Source organism: Schistocerca nitens, chromosome 5 (assembly GCF_023898315.1).
Source record: "Schistocerca nitens isolate TAMUIC-IGC-003100 chromosome 5, iqSchNite1.1, whole genome shotgun sequence".
Taxonomy (NCBI): domain Eukaryota; kingdom Metazoa; phylum Arthropoda; class Insecta; order Orthoptera; family Acrididae; genus Schistocerca; species Schistocerca nitens.
In genome coordinates this window covers 113,855,848-113,877,133 of record NC_064618.1, presented here as the reverse complement: position 1 = coordinate 113,877,133, position 21,286 = coordinate 113,855,848, and positions in this window count along the sequence as shown.

Sequence of the window (21,286 nt, the reverse complement as noted above, 5' to 3'; positions counted from 1 at the left end):
GTTGTAGTTTCAGTTGATACTATAGATGAATACACTATAGTACCCAACTTGGTTTCACAATGCCAGCACTGTTATTATGTGTTTTACGTAAAAATTTATATCTCCGAAAGTACAGAAGTTATTCGTTTGGAATTTTAGCAGTATGGTTCTATTATACATAAAATTTGCTATACAAAGTGTGAGAAAGAATGATTAATATGTAATAGTACCTCTTCAGATTCATAGAGACTGTGTGTGACATACTGCAAGCAGGCAGCGGAAGCAAGTACAACGGCCCGCTCAGCCCAGTGGCTGGCGTCGGGGTGAGAACGAAATTCAGCTCGCCTCCTGGTCGCACGGCAAGCTACGCTTACAATGCAAGATGGCAACTCGTAATTATTTGCTACAAGTTGGGTGGAAGAGTCGTAAGGTATTATTGTTTCAGCAGAAGTCAGGTGTCAAATGAAGAGTTTCATTGAGACAATGAAGGTAAACTGAACCTAAGCCTCATTATGAGAGGTGGTGGACTACTCGAAGTGGGAAGCTATTGAACTGTGAAACCGTGAACAGAGGGGGAATGCCAGGATTTAATTACAAACATTTCCTGTTAGTAAACAAATTTCAAGTCTTTTGTAATACATAAAATAACAGTAATTGCTATTATTGGTTAGAACAGTTCCATTCTTTCTCTTCCTCTAACATTTGTTCACAACACTGGATTCCTTTTTGGGTATTCATAGAGCTATGTACATGCGGACGTGAAATTGCGAGTCATGTGAAAGACTTCTTCACGCATTGTTGTCTGCGTACTGATGTTAAGCAGCTCAAGGTAGAGTAAAACATGAAATATTAATGACGCAAAATCTTAATGAATCTAATTTTACAAATCAGCACTGTTCTTCGGTAGTACGCTTTTGAAATAATCGTCTCCATATAATTCATGCAATCCAAGTGAACTGCTTCACACCTGCTTCATGATGTTAACTTCACATTTATGGCAATTCGTTGTTGCTGAAACTGCAAAGATGATCTCAAAGGCTTTTGAGTTTACTGTAGGATCTTCAATGGGAATCCCACCAAGGAAGAAGAGCACATCAGTTTCATTATTCGAATCCCAGGACAGATTGGATTCATTAGTACGATTGTCACTGTTCTGGCGTAACCACAAGCGCCGGAACAAAGACGAAGATGCGGAACGCAAGAGCAGAGAAGGCGGTGGGGAAACGGCGGTCAATGGTGCGTGGAACTGGACCGCGCCACGCCAGGCGCGCCCCCTGCAACAAGTGCATATAGACGTCGCTCCTCCTAGCCTCGGCCGCTCAGATCGGCAACGGGTCGCAGACGTTAGTTATCAGTGACGTGTGTCAACTTGCCTGAACACTTCACATATCAAGGACTCTACATACCGGGTGATCAAAAAGTCTGTATAAATTTGAAAACTGAATAAACCACGGAATAATGTAGACAGAGAGGTAAAAATTTGCACACATGCTTGGAATGACATGGGGTTTTATTAAAGCAAAAAAAAAACAAAGTTCACAAAATGCCCGACAGATGGCGCTGGACAGCTAAACGTCAGTGACTGCGCATGACAATCGTGTATAAAAGGAGCTGTAATGGGAATCAGATGCGCCAGCAGTCGCAGCATGTTGACGTAACCTGAAAAGGCGCTTTTAGTGAAGCTGTATTATCAGAATGGGGAATGTGCTAATTCAGCGTTACGATCCCATCGCCATAGGAAGGGGATTCGATCGGGTAAAGGGCCGTTTACAAATACTGCTGTGGAGAGAATGATTTCGAAATTCGAAGCCACGGATTATTTACACGCTAGACCCCGTAGTGGCCGACCGAGCTCAAGGCGTAATGCTGCTGAGACGGTTCAGGAAGAAATGGAGACTGCAGTGTGGTCGTCTATGCACGGGGAAGTCAATGCTCATGCAGTAACACATCGCACCGGCATTCCATACACTACTGTTTGGTTGGCACTGAGGCGTACCCTCCGACGCTATCCGTACAAAATCCATCGGCATATTGAACTGTTACCTGGCGATTTAGTGAAGCGTAGGGCATTTGCGGTGTGGGCGTTTCAAAAGATGGCGGAAGATGACGATTGGTTGAGTAACGTGTTGTGGATCGACGAAGCTCATTTCACGCTCCGAGGGTCTGTCAACGCCCACAACTGCAGAATTTGGGCTACCGAAAATCCTAGAACTGTTGTGGAAACTCCGTTGAACGACGAGAAAGTCACCATATGGGTTGGATTTACCACATCTATCGTTATCGGGCCTTTTTTCTTCTAGGAAATGCGTGATTCTGGACTTGTAACTGCTGACGGGTGAGAGGTACGCCGATATGTTACAGAATCGCATCATCCACGGCCTGGCTGATAAACACCTGCTGGAACGTACGATGTTTATGGAGGATGGCGCTCCACCCCATATTGCTAGACGCGTGAAAGATCTCTTGCGCGCATCGTTTGGTGATGATCGTGTGCTCAGCCGCCACATTCTTCATGCTTGGCCTCCCAGGTCCCCAGACCTCAGTCCGTGCGATTATTGGCTTTGGGGTTACCTGAAGTCGCAAGTGTATCGTGATCGACCGACATCTCAAGGGATTCTGAAAGACAACATCCGACTCCAACGCCTCACCATAACTCTGGGCATGCTTTACAGTGCTGTTCACAACATTATTCCTCGACTAGAGCTATTGTTGACGAATGATGGTGGACTTATTGAGCATTTCCTGTAAAGAACATCATCTTTGCTTTGTCTTACTTTGTTATGCTAGTTATTGTTATTCAGATATGATGAAGCGCCATCTGTCGGACATTTTTGAACTTTTGTATTTTTTTTGTTCTAATAATACCCCATGTCATTCCAAGCATGTGTCTCAATTTGTACCTCTCTATCTACATTATTCCGTGATTTATTCAGTTTTCAAATTTATACTGATGGTTCAAATGGCTCTGAGCACTATGGGACTCAACGTCTGAGGTTATTAGTCCCCTAGAACTTAGAACTAGTTAAACCTAACTAACCTAAGGACATCACAAACATCCATGCCCGAGGCAGGATTCGAACCTGCGACCGTAGCGGTCTTGCGGTTCCAGACTGCAGCGCCTTTAACCGCACGGCCACTTCGGCCGGCTACAAATTTATACTGACTTTTTGATCACCCAGTATGCTGCTTGTCGCCCCTCGGTTGCGACTACTATTTGTAAATCATCAAAGTGAAATATTGTCAGTTGCTTTATAGAAATAAAACTACTGTTTGTTTTAATAGTTGCATAGCATTCCGAGAACGCTGCATCCCTTAGGCACCCAACTAGCGACGAGTGGGCAAGACCATCCCACATTGCTTCCACGGTCAGCATACATACTTAACTTCAATATCTAGGCACCGCCATTGTCTTCAAAACTGTTTTGGTGATGCCGTTTAGAAAGGCTGGTCCCACCTTGTGAAACAGACGTCAGTTTATTTAGAAAACGTTAGGAAATCACACACATGTTAGATTACGTGTTCGACAGTAATCTCACAAAACGAGAGGCCTAAAAATCGTATATGACATTAGATGAAATATCCGACAGATGAGAACTGTGTTTTGTGCTGGGACTAGATCCCAAGCTATTACGTTTGTACGACTGGACAGCTCAACAATAGAACATTTCACAAGAAAGGCAAAGGTCCAGGCTAAAGTCTTGTTTCGTACTGTTTTTCCGGTATTCTACCTTGCCATTGAAAAAGAGATCAGTTGCAGAATAAAATGTTCATGGTATGATATTTCTTGAGTTGCAGTAACGCATAACATGTTATTAGCTGAGTACACGACAGCTACAAGGAGCAACTGTTTGGCAGGAAGGCCGCTCCTGCCTTGACAGCAACTGATAATATCAGCTGCATAATCAATACCTTTCCCATTTGAATTCCGTTCAATAAGTACCAGGTACATTATTCATTACATTCAGAATTCTTTCTGCTGTTTTGTTAGGACTGGTGTATAAGAACGAAACTTCCACAGTTCTGGTAAATACAAGATTTAAATACAAAGCTTTAGGTTATTTATACCACTATGGTTAACTGCCAACGATAAAATTACGTCCTCAAATGGTTTCCGTTGTCTTCTTGTCATTCTCTTTTCAAAATCAATGCTGCCCATTGCCTTGGAATAACTGTGATGTCATGTGGCTGCACTTAATAGGGACGGAATAAGGAAGAAATCGAATCCATTTGGCAGCACGAACTGAGTACAGAAAGCCTCATAAATACCAAAAATTTAGGACGGAATGCCACACTTGTGTCCGCACACCTCGCCTCACTGAACGTAAGCGACTTTACAGTTCGCGGATCTGAGTACCAAATAGGTTTCCCTCCCTGATGAATTCACAACTTGGTTGTCCACATTCACTCATGTCATGGCATGTGGCACTTCAGGCATTAATCAAAGCAATACTAACTGGGATAGGGGATGGATGGGGTGGAAGGGGTACTTTATGCCCCTTTTACGATAATATTGTAATCTAATCGATTACTTTATACTTTAAATCTTTGAAGAAACATTTGTTACTTTTAATTAGTTCTCTTACCAGATTTCATAAATGTTTTAGGTTTTTCAGTTAAACGTAACCCAATAATTTATTTCTTAGTAGAAGATGTCACCTTCCCTGTGAATGTCATCTTCAATATTTTCAGGTTCAGACCCTACTTACACATCAGTATCTCATTAAAAAGCTTGTTGTTAACACGCCAGCAACAATTAACGAATTTTGCTTTTGCCCATTTTTTTAAGGCGGGTATGAAGCAGCGCCCCTGGTAATGAGGGTTATGTGAAATACGTTTGTGTTGCTTTAGTTAAACTAAGGCCCTGATTGTGGAGTACCAGAATACTCATAACATGTCAAAAGTCCGCAGGCAAAGCAATCAGAAATCGTATAAAATTTATGGCGAATGTCACTGATACGAGAAACCATCCTGTGAGAACACTTAAGTCACAAGAAATCCACTGTTTTACTCACTGTATGTCACTTTGTATCTTTTTGTATTAGGCTTAAATTTGCGAGAAGCTGTGTAAACAAAATAAAGTAACAAGAACTTGGTTAACATACTAGGTTTACGTTCTCTGCTCAGTTAACTGGCGTAAATGAAATTGAAAAATCCGTGGTATTTTAGTCACTTAACCCGAACAATGACGTGTTCTATATTACATATCCTCTTCAAAAATTACTCGCTGGTATCATTCTGTGCTCTAAATAGGTCACATTCACTTGCAGCTGAATCCTTTTGAAATAAAGTTTCTTTCCTGGTGATGATATTTCTTGATAATTATGTTTGTTTCCCTAACATTAAATTTATAATTTGTCGGTTGTCTTATCTAATTCATTGCATATGATGTTGAGCCACTTGTATCTTACGAGCACAGAGTAACATGATTCTTTTCCGACGTGCCTCTAGTATCTCCTAATTGTAGAATCTCGGCTGGGCGATTTCTCCGCAATCATTGAACCCGTGACAGCGATTTAACTGATCCACGATCCCGACGCTACACCTATTGGTTAATGTTGGCAGCTGTACTAAATATTCCTTCTGGTTTAACGTTACATTCTCATTATATTAACGTTACGATTTAATTTGGCAAACGGCATGGAATTTAGAGCATGTCTATTCTATCGCTTGAGACTTGTCCCGCACTTACGCAGGGTCAGCCATCGTTAATCGGATTTGGCATATTAATGGTGAAGGAGTGGCTGGATGCCCTTCCTGCCGCCCCCCCCCCCCCCGGAACGGAATTAGTGTGCCCCAACTGTCTGTGTCGAGTGTAATCCATGGAATAGTGCGAATGTGTTCAGATGTCTGCGAGCCGTGGAATGGAGGCGGAACATGGGGACCAGTCTGGTATTCACCTAGCGGGATATAGAAAACCGCCTAAAAGCCACATCCAGGCTGACCGACACATCGGCACTCGTCGTTAATCCGCCGGGCGGATTCGAGTCCAGGAAGCAGCGCGTTAGCGCTCTCGGCTGCCATGGCGGGTCAATCTAGAGCATGTCTCTGTTTCATATAATTCGACTCAAATCTCGTTTCTGGACATGTTCTAGATAACCTTTCCATTTCCTGTATTTGCTGCTAGCTACACTCAGAATTTGAAACAGCATCGGAGATGGAGGAGATGTGGAGAAAGGGAGGAAGGCGCCCAGTCGGAGAGCCACCTGCGAAACAGGACCTCAGACTAATGGCAACCGAGCAAAACGCGACCGACAGACTGCAGACAAAATAACAGGTCAGGACAAATAGAAGCAACCTAGATGACAACGAGACGCTAATCGAAGCATTTGCCAAAACTCCGCTCCCCTGGCATTTGGCTGCCCAAGGCCGTGGAGAGGCAAATCCAAGACGCGACCAATGAGAGCAACCGGATGACAAGCAAAGTAGTTATCAAACAGTCCTAGTACATCGAAAATAAATCCGATAATATCAAGAACGAGCATTGAACTGTCCGGCTGTATGCTGGGCGGCCGCCTAAATACCCACGTGGAACGATACTGGCAGCCTATACGACCACGTGGAACGTTATCGGCCACAGTATTCACGTGGCGAAACAATGAAGCTCTCGCCGTGCAAGCACAGCCCTGGACGGTAGCGCCTAAAGGTGATGTAAGTCCATCTCCTTTGGCTGGCAGTCAGCCTCCGTGACGACCTATAGCAGAATATTGTAGCCAGCATTGTCAGGAGTTATCTCTAAATTCACAAATACTACAAAAGTAAGTTTGCCCTCCTCCAGTCTGTCTTCTAGCCCTTAAACACAGTCGTGAGGTGCTTCTCAGGCAAATACAGTCTTGCTTTTCCGTGGACCGCTTTTAGGACGCGGGAAAAATACGTAAAAACGACCATCTAGTACTACTATTTGATTTAGTAGTTCCTACGTATTTATTCTTCTGTTATACATAAATGGCAACGCATGTATGATATATTGTTTCGGTGCTGTGGCAAAGGCCTATTCATACTGCACTCAAAATTCCGATCTAAATTTACAGTAATGACGGAAGAATAATACATGTAATGATAACACTCTTATCAAGAATAAGGAAAATCACAGCTGTGTGCCAACGGTGTTTACGATGGTTTTAACAATATTTAACACTCTTTTCATCTACAGTATCATAGATACATTTTGTGTTATTGTAGTGGGCTATAATTATAGGTTTTTCACTTTCCACATCATCTTCTGTGGAGTGATCCACTGTTGATATAAGAATTACTGCTATTCATTTCCTACGCACGTGGGAAATCAGCGTGATCCCCGGAAAGGCAACAAAGATGCCGGAATTTCCTTGTCGTTCTTTCGCATTGCTCCCACTATGATCGACCCATTTTTCCGCAGTAGGTCTACAAGTTCCATTGACACATACCAGTTATCAGCGATAATGTTTTGGTTACTGTATGCTGTTGGCTTGCACGACCTGAGGACTGCCTAAGTGGGAACGGCGTGTTTGTTCTCATCTCGGAAAAGACCTGCTCCATTAGTACCTTTTCCGCAATAGAGATAGGTGTAGAAGACCCCTGAAATCGACAAGCCATTGAATACTTCGCCGGTTTGGATTGTAATTTTGAACTTCCAGCGTCCTCTAAAGCCAATTAGCAGTTCATCAACTGTAGCATTACTGCCAAGCATACAGGACCGCTGCGAATTTTCATTAAACATATGTAGAATGTTAGTTATAACTGCTGTTGGATTAGAAATCTTAAAGTCGCATTTTGCTTTGGAGAAAGGCTATTTAGGGCGCGTGGTTTTAAAGGATGGTGTAAGAAAGTATCCAAAACTGGTAGAGCAGTACAGAATTTCCTAGTTCTGAAATAGAGCTAAGAGCTCTTGCAACTGTTGGAAAAGGTGCAAAATGCGAATGGGCTGAGAAGTTTCAGGGCATGTCTAAAGAGTTGAGAAACGTTTTAACGTCAAGTTCGATCTTGAATTTTCTAGGCTTTCAGAAGAGATCTATACTACCTTGTGACGCATCTGACAGTGACAATACAGATAGTGGAATTCTACAGCACACGGTCATTAAAACGAGGGATTGTGCTTAGTAAACACAAAAACACTTAAGGAATCTATCACAGGAAAAAACAGAACAAGTCACTTCTAGTTGGAAGCTCTTAAAAAATTTACAAACGAATGATGCAATTTCATGTCGTGATGCAGAGATAGATGCTACCGCCTAACAAAATACGTTGTCTATAAATGCTTGTAGAGACTCCCTTGCTTTTCCTGCAAAAAGAGACACTGTGGTAGTAGTACTCGCATCTGGGATGGGCATCGACGTCTGGGATAAGGATATACACTCTCATAATGGATCTATCGGGTTATGCAAGTCAGTGCTATCTGCCTGCATCTGTGACATCTGGATGTAAACATGTCTGAACCATCTCCATAGTGGTAACATTCTTTATCCCTGGATCACTAAGTGCAAAGCCTGTGTCCACCGCAAAAGGAAAAATACAAGAAGAAAGGACTTAACATTAAGAACACTTTTACACTTCTTGCTGCAGATATTTTTAGTCCTTGTGTCTGAGTGCTAAACATGATAGTTCTCTTCATTCCCCGGCATAATGTCCAGGCCTCCCATATTTAAAACAAATTAATGCTGGTGATTGGGCACACAGGGCACTGTGAAACAATAGATTACACCACCTGCACCTAATCGAGAGCAAACCGCCTCTGTTTCCTTAATGTGCGCCCTAAAGACATTAAATCGCTGCATCCACCTTAACCAGTCGAACCTTCCATCCAACCCTCCACTCCAAACGATTAGGCTCTGCAAAGCAGTCACATGGAAAAAAGTGTTCGCTTCCAATCACCACACTCAAATGACTAATGTGCTGCGACGTCGCTCGTCGTAAATGGTTTTCCTCTGACACCATATCTAACGGTATTGGCAATGCGGACACCATTATCATTTGGGCTGGCCACTTCTGTCCCACGAAGTCGGGTGCGGGGCGGTGGGCTGTGTTGTGCTGGAAATACAGCCTCGTGACACACTGGCTGTGCATAGCACGCCCAATGCTCCGACATTCTGCGTTGTTTGCAGGATCTTTATAGTCGCTAGTAGTGCGGCACAAAGACACCCTGGAGGAGGCCTTCCCTTGGTGCACAGATTCCATTCATGGAACCATCAGTTCTAGCAGCAGCCTGCAGACCAGCGGTTACTTTGGTGGAGCCATTAATCGACGTTGAGATTGCTTTCCCCACAACGGTCCTTCGGGCACGAAGAAGATGGCGTAAGCTGTAGTCGGTACTCCAGTTATCAGACGTAGTAGAAATGCAAGTGCTGCTAACTGCTGAGTGGCGGGTGTTTACAGTCGCTCTGCTCAGCTAAGTCATGACAGACGCTCGCCTCTAGGCACGTGGTGGTTGTAGAAGTGCAGCACTGAGCCACGACAAGTAGAAACTTAGCCCACAGGTAAGCTGGACACTGCTGCTTAAGCACTCTGTCAATAGTGTTTTAGCACCCGACGGCAAGGTTTCGCAGGAGTCTCACCTATACAGCTGTCAGTGTGTTTCAGTTGATGTCGCAACTAGTCCATGACGACCAGCTTCAGAGCTTTCAGCGAAGTGGAAACCAAATGCACCGTTTCAACAACCTATAGGTTGTAAAAAAATAAGATAAGAATTATGAAAATGTAGTAAGACTATGTAGGCACTGCTTTCTACGAGTCGAAAGTGGCTGCTGTAAAGTTGGTGATTCTGATGTGAACATTTCAGTTATTTCGCCGAGATTGTTAATAGCCACCGCTAACGTCATTTCACTTGTATGATACTAATATTTACAGAATTATTTTGCAATAATTCGGCTGCAGAACTTGTAACGAATTGTAAAGTGATTTGGTACTCAGGCACGAACCATTTCAATAGCTTAGAGAGCACTAGCTTGTCGTAAACTGGAAGCTGATTGCGAGATCGAGTCGTATTTTCTCACTTCGCTACACTATACGCTCATCCTCATTATCTTCTCCTATACTTTAGATAAATAACAGACGTAGTGTTCATTAAATTGGTATTCATTGCTTTAATGAGAACACATTATCGTTTACGTAATTTGTCTTTTCTGTTTGAATTCGCTACGGAACATCAGTTCAGTATTACTACTCAATATTTCTGCTTTCTCAAGCCAGTTATTTCAGTTGTGTACATAACATTTGATTCATGTTTTCTGTGACGCCATCTTGTCGTCCCTGTTGCCAATAACTCATTGTATCTTTAACGATTACTCACTGTAAGCACAATCAAACAGATCAATTATATACCGCCCTCCCACTTCATTAGTAATAAACATTCCACTCTGGGTATGTATAATTTTCTGGTACAAAATGATTCAAATGGCTCTGAGCATTATGGGACTTAACTTCTGAGGTCATCAGTCCCCTAGAACTTAGAACTACTTAAACCTAACTAACCTAAGGACATCACAAACATCCATGCCCGAGGCAGGATTCCAACCTGCGACCGTAGCGGTCGCGCGGTTCCAGACAGGAGCGCTTAGAACCGCTCGGCCACCCTGGCCGGCTTTCTGGTACAGAAAGGTATGTTAGGATGCTGTTTCCAGACGGCAGATTGCTATGGCAGTTTTTCCAGTGTGTTTATTCAAGTAACAACGATATTACTATGCAGCATATGGTAGCGATACCCTCCTCCTTTTTCAGTAGTACATATAGACTTTTCCTTTCAACTAAATTATCATTCATTTGCTTTGATGTGGCCCTGAGAGGCCATATTCGAATTCCAGTTTCGTAATTTCAGTTAGCAGGAACCGTCATTATTTCACTGTATGCTGAATGTATCCTGATTATTTGCTTCTACTAGAACTTTTTGAGTGATTACCTACAATGTGACGTTCAGTTACGTAATCTATGTATATCCATTTTCAGTTGCTAAGATTTACGTAAATCTAAGATATTAGTTTACTTCCGTATCGGAAGTTTGTTCCATTACTATTTAACAAAAGCTTCTCTGAGTTGCACTAGTTTGATGAGGGGCAAATCTTTTATATTACTCTTTTACCTCACTTAAATGTAGAGTAGTACTTTTCACCATAGTAACATTTAACTACACAATTTTTGCTTACAAATATAGTTTTATGTTTCCAGAATGAAATTTTCACTGCAGCGGAGTGTGCGCTGATCTGAAACTTCCTGGCAGATTAAAACTGTGTGCCAGACCGAGACTCGAATTTGGGACCTTTGCCTTTCGCGTGCAAGTGCTCCGCCAACTGAGCTACCCAAGCACGACTGGCGTCCTCTCCTCACAGGTTTACTTCCGCCAGTAACTCGTCTCTTCCTTCCAAACTCCACAGAAGCTATTGCGTGAAATTGCAGAACTAGCACTCCTGGAAGAAAGGATATTGCGGAGACCTGGCTTTGCCATAACATGGGGGATGTTTCCAGAATGAAATTTTCACTCTGCTGCCGAGTGTGCTGGCGGAGGTACTGGCGGAAGTAAAGCTGTGAGGAGGAGTCGTCAGTCGTGCTTGGGTAGCTTAGCTGGTAGAGCACTTGCCTGCGAAAGGTAAACGTCCCGAGTTTGAGTCTCGGTCCGGCACACAGTTTTAATCTGCCAGGAAGTTTCGTAGTTCCTTGTTGTTTATTTCAGCTTGATAGTTTCAAATATGAACTACTGATACCAAATTAGCGTCCGATCAGGGAAAGTGGCCAAGGTAGCCACTTCTTCCAACAGTTCGTTTTTAATCTGTTTATCCCAGTAAGAATAGTTACATCCGGTTATCACACTTATTACTATAAATTGAATGGGAATCCAGTTGGCAGGGTGGAATGAAACATCACATCTTATAAACAATGAGACACAGATAGCAGGCAAAAACAGCACCCCAGTATTTGTATTAGGATGACTACCGCAGTGGCTAGAGGAAGAGCTTTACACAGGTTTGAAGTAGAAAATTTTTTGGATGTCCTTAAAACAGTGCAACAAATAAGATTTCATTCTTCTCGTCATATGTATAATAAGGATGAAACCTTTAACAGTTTCATCCACGAACAGTGAAGTGATTGCACTTAAAGGAAGACGGCAAACCTATTGCTGCACTTCAGTCGAAAGAGGACTGTTGCCCACTTTGAGTATGTGTGCCCGCAGTGAGGACTTTACCTCATTACGTTAGGGAAAGTGGCCACTACGTAAGACTTCAGAGAAGTTTCCACACGGTCGGCCCATTATATATCTATTTACTTGTTCAGTGTGATACCTTATAAGTTGTAGATTCAAAATGTAAAAGCGACAACCCTGTATCAATACTCATGCTTTGATAAAAATTCATTTTCCCTTAGAGTGTCGACTTTACCCCACATTTCCCCACATGTTCATCGAATAAGTATACAGATGTTACGAATAAAGCATTTACGCCATAAATTTGTTTTTTTCATGTCGCAGCTGCACACACAACACTGCGAACAGAAATGCAGCGCTATATTATTGTTCTACATATTCGACGATATCAAGCTATTATGTTTTATACTGTATCTTCTGACGATATCACTTTGGCTTATCACATCAGGATAATATAGTGGTTCATCCGTTTACGTCAAGTACGTTTCCCAACATGTTTTATCAAATTTTTAAGCTCATCTTTTTTAGATATGTGAAATTAGTACCTTCTCATTATTTTGCAATTTATAATTTGCAGAATGTAGATTTTCTGTCATTTGTATTCGGCTGAACTTCACCTGATAGATCTGAAAACAGTCATCATGGATCTAAATCGACTGTTTGAGAACAGTTTCTTTAGAAGCAAGAGAAGGAAACAAAAGACAGAATGAAATCCGAAGCGGGTCTCGAAGGATGTTCAAAAATCCTAAAAGTAAAGCTGACTGCACACGAAAGTTGTCGGTTCTTCAATACCCACCACCTCTCGTGGTTCCATGAGTTTTAGGCCGAGTTCTCCTTGGCCGTTGTGAAGCGGTTTCTCACAATTAAGCAGTTTCTAACCTCGTCCTTATATAGGCGTCGCAACGGCTGTAACGTCACTGGCACTACGTCCATCGCCATTTGAGGTGATGTTTTCGTCCTGTATAGGCTAGGAGTGTCACAGCAACTTGTACACGGTATTCGCGTTCCACAGCTTACATAAAAAAGGAATGAACAGGGTGGCTGAAACTTCGCTGTCTAATCCCTGTTTCTTTATGTCTCTGTTATGCATTAATGCGTCATTAATCGATTCTTAGTAATAATATTTAAACAGTTTTTTAGATAGTTTTTGGTTTCTGTCACGTTTTTAAAAATAACTGCAGCATTCCGCAGCTCTGGAAGGAGCACAACATGGATTCAGTGTGCACTTTACTTGGCAATAATATGAAACCTGTGCCATAGCAAGTATTATTAAACGTCCAGCTTTAATGAAATGGTCGTAGACTAGTTTGCAGCACAGAATGATTTCATCTATAAAATGAATTAATCAAAAACAGTATAAATAGATAATGAAACCCAGCTTATTTGTTTTAACTACCTATTCAAGCTAGAAAATGAACTACTCAAAATGAGACATGACTTTTTTCCTATGCTTTAGTACAACAAACCAAACCAAAAAACGCCTCGTTTGGAGAGAGCGTTAACATAATTTATACCGAAACTACATACTTCCGTACTTCAAACCTGTAAATGCGACAGCCAAAAAATATGATATGGTAGCACCGTAAACAAATCAACATAGCGATGCTCGATATGCTTCCTCAGCCAATCACAGAACAGGACCTGTGACTTCACATAAACATCATTGATCTGTGTGGTGAACTCATGAATCCCACGTATAGGAAAAACACAAAACATTAAATGTCTCAAGTTTACGTCTGGAAACACAAAACATATTACATGTAGTGAATCAAACGTACACTTCATAAAAATATTTCGGCAAAACGCGTCTTTTAGTACGATTTGTTGCTATAAAGTGACAGGAAATGTGATTTCAGTAGATAAATATGGTACCTATAGACCTTACCATGGAGTTGGCTTTTCGTGGTGTCTAGTATTTAATTATGAAACGCTAACGAGATGCAGTATGCAAACTTTTGACTAGAGTGTTACATTGCCTGACGCCCCCTTCCTCCCCCCCCCCCTCCCTTTCGCTGTCGTGACAGACTGATATATAAATTAGTCTGAGATCTACGTTCAGCATGTGAGGGTACTGGTTTGTAGTATCTGTAAGTGGTTGTTCTTTGGAGGGCGACAATGCTCAGTGGCGCAGAGAGTCGCAAGAAGAGGCAGTTGTTGAGAGGCTGTGGAGGGTGTAGGCTGCGTGAGCCAAAGGCGGTTGCATAGCGAAGGATTTATCTCCATGTTTAATAGTAGTGGCACACAGTTTGAATAATAGTGTGTTTATCTTTGTGCAATGCGATAAAGGAAAGAAATTAAATCTTACCAGTCTTTAATGCGTCTCCATCAGTTAGTACCACACCATTGCATTTAAAAATGAACGAAGTCTCGAAATACACGGTCAACTACAACAAGAGGATTGTAACATAATACTCATTAATTAACCCATATAATCTCCAAAGGCAAAGGAAGCTTATATTTGGCGACACTTGTGCCGGACGTCGATTCCTTCACAAGCATCTGATGGTCAGAGAAGACGGCACAACAAACGTTGAGTGAAGCAGCTAATTGCGACTGCGGCGCTTCGTTTCTAATTGTTTTCCGTGTTGCACAGGAGAAATTAGGAAAGGACCTCTGAACTGTGTTAGACTGTGATATTTATAATATAATGTTTTAAATTCAGTGTTGGAACTAATTATTAAAGGACAGTGATTTTTGTGAACATTGTTAACATGGCGGACACAACGCAAAACAACAGTGAAGTTATTAATGAGGAGGTACATGTTAATGCTTTAGTCAATGTAGAATGCGATTGTGGACTTGAGAATACCACACTTAACATAATGGAAGATAGTGGTGTAGTTAGCTTCGATTCAACGACGCCTAGTTCAATACCAGTGAGTAGTCAACAAACAGGAACGGATGTTAGCACTAACGATTTGATAGTGCAGATGTTGAGAGAAATGAAACAGGAAAGTAGGAATGCCAATGAAGAAATAAAGAATTTATCAGATGCAATGGTTAACTTGCGAACTGCGCTCACTAATTCACTTAATCAGAAACATAAAGAGCTCCAAAGGGAATGTGATACTAAACATGAAGAACTTGAAAAAAAATGCAAGATCTTAACACAAAAGTTAATGAACAAGGTAAACAATCGAGCACGTTAGTTAACAAAGTTCAAAAAACAGTTGAGGCTCAAAAAGATGAAATTTGTAAAATGAAGGGTACATGTAAAGGCAACAAAGGAACTATTGTTAAGGTAGTTCAAGGCATACAGACGCAATGTACTGAACTGAGTAGCGAAGTAGGCGAAATTCACCAAAAGGTAATGTCATAGGAAAATGGTTTGAACAATGTCAATAAAGACCTTATACGTCAGGAAATCAATGCAACGTAGCGCGAAGTTGATAACAGTACGGTTAACGTACCTCAAGTTATTGTAAATAATGGATTGAGCGTACGCAACTTTCAGGATTACGATCCGAAACAAGCTATCCATGCAGTTGCCTTTATTAACCAATTTAAACACGCGTTTCCAAGACATTATACGGAACGTGCGAAAATTGATACGTGCATTAGTCACATGAATCTGCATTCTTAAGTAAATTTTGGTCGCCAGAAAAACAATGGGATGTAAAATCAAAGATTCTTACACCGCCGAACTACGCAAGACATTATGGAACAATGCGTGAAAATATGCAGAAATTTTGGAACGACTATGACTATCTTGCTGATCTGGTCAAGGAAGGGGAATTGATGTTAATTTTGATACAGAAGCTACCTTTCGCGATACGTGAAAAGTTAGCACTCACTCCAAAATTTAACATGGAGCAGACCTGGCTATTGATCGATAGAATTGATGTACTTAACCATGAAAGCGAACAGCACGAGAGAAATAATGACGATCGTCATTCGCGTGGTAACGGCCCACTGCGACAAGAATTTATGACTATTGGAAGACCAAGCATATTTGATAGAAGAGGGGACGGAAAACAAAGTAGAAATGAGTATGACGCACCGAACAGTTTTAATTACAATCAGTACTCAGATCGATCACAGTATGAAGAAAACAGAAGACAACAATGATCGCCGGAACAAGAAAGGAGCCCAGAGCGTAATCCACAGGAACGTGAACCAGTAAACTAAGTCAAGTTTCGAAGACGACCCGCTCCGAAACTCAAGTTTCAAGAAATGGGTCGGATTTAGCGATTAACGCAATCAAGTGTGAACGAGTAGATGATGTTAAAGACGATATGTATCGAGAGGATGAAAATAATGACTAAGAAATCTTAATGCCTTTTGTAGAGGTGGAGGTATGTGGAATTATTGTGGACACACTACTGGACTCAGCGAGCGAAGAGAGTGCAATTTCAGAAAATCTGTTTTCACAATTAAATTATCTGGTGGCATTTCCAACATTCCCCGTGAACGGTGTACGTTATGTCGGCGCTGTAGGTAATAGAAGCAAACCCATTAAAGGTCAAGCTCTAATGAAGTTTAGAATCAATGAAGACGGGTATGAACAGAGCGTATTAATTGTTGAATCTCTCAATGTCGGATTAATTCTTGGAATCGATTGGTTGACTGAAATGAGGTGCAGTATTGAATTTGAAAAGGGTTGTCTTCAGACCAGAATAAATAATGTCGAGAAGAAGATAATGTTTAATGGATTTATTAATGAAGAAAATAAGGGTGCTGCGTGCGTGAAGATGAGGTAATGCGTTTCCGAGGAGAACAGGAACTGGCAACTTATGAAGATTTTGAGGAAGATCCTGCTCTGCTAGAGAAGAATAATGATGAAGATGCTCTGACTGGTATTCGAATCAAGTTTCAGACGTCAATGAACTTGACGGAAGCAAAAAGAGAGGAAGTAATGAAAGTGCTGAGACGCGACCTGTTTTCAAAATTGCCTGGATTAATTAAAGGATGAGTTTGCAAAATTAAAGTCAAGGAACATGAACCATTTCGCAGCAAATCGTATGCAATACCTTTAGCGAAGAGAGAATCAGTGAACAAGGAAATTAAAAGGATGCTGGCTAATCAGATAATTGACGGATCAGACAGTGAATATTCGAACCCAATACACGCTGTAGGAAAAAGGGACACTAAAGTACGCATTGTTCTTGACGTTCGCGCAATGAACCGCATTATTCTACCGCAACGTGATCAACCTGAAACTTTAGAATGTCTTTTGCAAAAGTTCAAAGGAGTGAAATATTTGAGTAGTCTTGATCTCACTAGTAGCTACTTTCCATTATTGTTAAATGAAGACATACGAAAGTATACAGCTTTTCTACATAATGGACGATCATACCAATTTCAAAGAATGCCTTTCTGTTTGTCGATATCATCGGCAGCTTTTATGCATTCATTGGATGATGTACTCGGAGAGGAACTGTTGAAGCACGTCACGCAATATGTAGACTATATTCTGATTAGAACCGAATCTTGGGAAGAGCATTTAGAAATTCTACAGCAAGTATTCGAAGCATTTCGACGAGCTGGTGTAACAATAAATTTGAATAAATCAGAATTTCCCAAACAGCAAATCAAAATTCTTGGCAATATTATTTTTTCTCGTGGAATAGAACCCGATCCGTCGAAAATGGAAGCAGTAAGGAATTTTCCAGTACAGAGATGCAGAAAACGACTGAAATCTTTTATCGGATTTTGGTACTTCTACCGTCGGTTTCTTCCGGGAAACAGTCTTTCTTCACCTGCACTTACGGATCTGCTAAGGAAAGATACTATATGGAAATGGGGTTAGACATAACAAGAAGCATTTGAGTTAATTAAACGGCAGCTGTGTGAAGCACCGATTCTTCATCATCCTGACCTGAGTGAGATATTTTACCTTGGCACTGATTCAAGTGATTATTCACTTGGTGCAGAATTGTATCAGTTAGTAGAAGTTAACGGAGTCACTGAACGTCGTACTGTCGCCTTCACAATTCGTACTCTCACTAGCTGGGAGAGAAAATATACAGTGACTGAAAAGGAAGCACTTGCAGTTGTATGTAGTTTTGAAAAGTTTCGCTTTTACCTGTTCCCAAGACATACTGTCGTCGTTACCGATCACAAGGCTCTTTCATTTGTATTAAATTGTAAACTAGTGCACAACCAACTAACTCGTTGAGCATTAGCTCTTCAAGAATATAATTTTGAAATTCAGTATGTACCTGGAGAGCAGAGTATTGTGCCAGATGCTCTGTCAAGATTGTCAGAGGGACATGAATCTGTCAATGTTGCTCACCCGAAACAAAAGGATGTTCGAATTCATGTTATGAAAGGTGTGGAAGGTGAACGTTATATCGGAAAAGTGCTGCGTAATATTAGAAGCGAACAGGACGCTGATGAGATCCTCGCAATGATTAAAGAAAAATATGACGACCCGAATGCAGAAGGAGGTCACAAGGTATGGCAGTATTATTTAAAACAGGACAGTTTGTTGTACAGAAGGGCCAATGTGAACTCAGATAAATGACAGAAATGGCGGTTCTGCATTCCTAGACATATTAAGTATCTACATGTTAGTTATGCTCACTTTGGACTTCGAAAGTGTATGTTGAATTTGCAAGGAAGTGTAGTTTTTGATAATATGGCTCGCAAAGTTCGATCAATTTTGCAATCATGTGATCATAGCCAGGAGACGAAATTGTCTACTGTTCAACATAAAGGTTTTATGCACAGCATAATACCCAAGATACCTGGAGAAATATCAGCTCTTGATTTATACGGATCTCTGCCTTGCTTGAAAGGAAATTTTACGCAAATTCTGGTTGTAATGGATGTCTTCTCAAAATTCGTGCTGTTCTTCCCACTTCGAAAAGCGAACAGCAAAATTATAATAAAGAAATTGAAAGAAGATTACTTTGTCAACACAGTCAAGCCAGAATGCATTTTGACAGACAACGGCCCACAATTTCATGCAAACCTTTGGAAAGATTTCCTACAGAAAGAAGGAACATGTCATAGAGCAATATCATCATACAGACCTGCGTCAAACCCTTCTGAACGTATCATGCGTGAATTACGACGATTATTCCGTGCACAATGTGGGAAAGCGCATAAGAAATGGATCGAAGGATTAGCACGCTTTGAAACAGTCATTAATAGTTTGAGTCACGATTCGACTGGACTACCACCATGCACTGTTCTGTTGGGTAAGAAACCTAACAGCATTTTCGGTGCATATATCAAATTTCTGCAGCAGGATGAGCTAACACCGGAAGATAGGATCAAATTGGCGCTTGAAACGATGGCAAATAAAGCAGAAGAAAGGAAGCAAGCCCATGATAAAATAGTGAAACCTATCACGTACAAGGATGGAGATCTGATCCTAATTCGGACACACACGAAGTCATCTCGTGTGAATGAGGAGATAAAAAAGTTCAATCATTGTTACAAAGGACCATTCAAGATTAGAAAGCTGGTTCACCCGAATTCAGTGGAGGTAGAAGCGATTAAATCTGGCAAATATAATAGCGTACAACATCAACATGAACATTAAGTTCTTCCTGAACAATCACAAGGAAATGTCAATTAGTGAACCATGTTTAGTTATAAATATTCTACGTTACTGATGGACAAACCTTTGGACAATAGTCGGTAGCTATTGTGAGATGTTGAAGACTAGTCGGTAGCTGCAGTGAGTGCATTTTATTCTCTGTGTTTGATATCGTGTGAATTTCTCTTATGTCCTGTGACAGGCGCAGCAGTGGACATCGGAGTGAAGCTTGTAGCATGTGTTTTGGTTTTCAGGAAGCAGGCAACAGTTCACAGCTAAGCGTGCAGCACGTTAGTCTTCTGTTACCTCACGCTGCTGTAATGTTATTTTATTGTTTTCATGCCTGTCTGCCAATGACCTTCGACGCCCGGCGTGCTACGGTTTGGGGGGGGGGGGGGGCGGGGAGGAGGAGGTGGCTGATGTCACGAACAGCTGACTGGCATTCGGGACATTCCAACATAATGGGAACGTGCCGCCGACGAACCATACTGCGGATGAGGCGATTCTTCGTGGGCATACAACAGCTCCTAGATCTTGCTGTCTCTGGCGGCGTCGACGTCACTCTTTCCTTGCATCAGACGTCGTAAATGTGTGTGACGACCAACTCAACACATAGGACAGTGATAAAAGCAGAGTAACAAGTGCTGTGTTATGTATAGTGTTTCTGAGTCCTCAGCAGCGACGATGCCACTCTCCCTAGTGAAATCGTGCGAAGTTCTGCTCAGCTTCTAGGTAGGGCCCCAAAGCAGAGTACCCAATATTTCCCTATGGCGTGAAAAGTGCTCAAGCAAACAAAATATCTTTTGTTTATAGATGATTCACTCAATGTAACTTGGTTGTAAATGGTAAATATTTCTTTAAAGGTATGCACTGATTTTTGTATAAGTAGTCTGTGTGCTGTGTGCCAGTTTACGAATTTCAATAATTAATTGATAAAATCTTTTATGCCTGTAACTGTAGTTTTGACAGATGCATAGTATCAATGCTTTTGTGTACATAGGTTTTACATTTGTACTAGGTTATTTAAAATTAGGCTCGTTTATTCAGATTCTATTCCTTAGTGTCAGTTATGTTCTTTACTGTGATTCATGTGTTAATTAAGAGTAACCTTTACTAATATGCCTGATATCTCCAACAAAAGGGAAACTGTGTCAGTCACATTATCTTATCTTTTTTTACATTTTTCTTGCTGATTAACAGACACTTAGTAAATTATGTGCAAAGTTCTTGCTGTCATTAAATAATTTTCAAATTGCTATATTCATTGATCAGATTTCATGTGCGTGGAGATAAGGTTAATTAACATTAGTTATATTTCGAAAGTCATTTGTTCTCAGAGTCAGGTACTTATTGCAACTACTTCGACATGAAATAGTACTTAGTGCAATTTTCAAATTTTGATTTTTTGTTGTATAACTTTCGCTAGGACTTCTGAGTCCCCTCAAGAGGTAACCTAGCTCTAGTTTTGTTTTGGTGGAGATGTGAGGGTAGTAGTGTGTAGTATCTGTAAGTGGTTGTTCTTTGGAGGGCGACAATGCCCAGTGGCGCAGAGAGTCGCAAGAAGAGGCAGTTGTTGAGAGGCTGTGGAGGGTGTAGGCTGCGTGAGCGAAAGGCGGTTGTACAGCGAAGTATTTATCTCCATGTTTAATAGTAGTGGCAAACAGTTTGAATAATAGTGTGTTTATCTTTGTGCAGTGAGATAAAGGAAATAAATG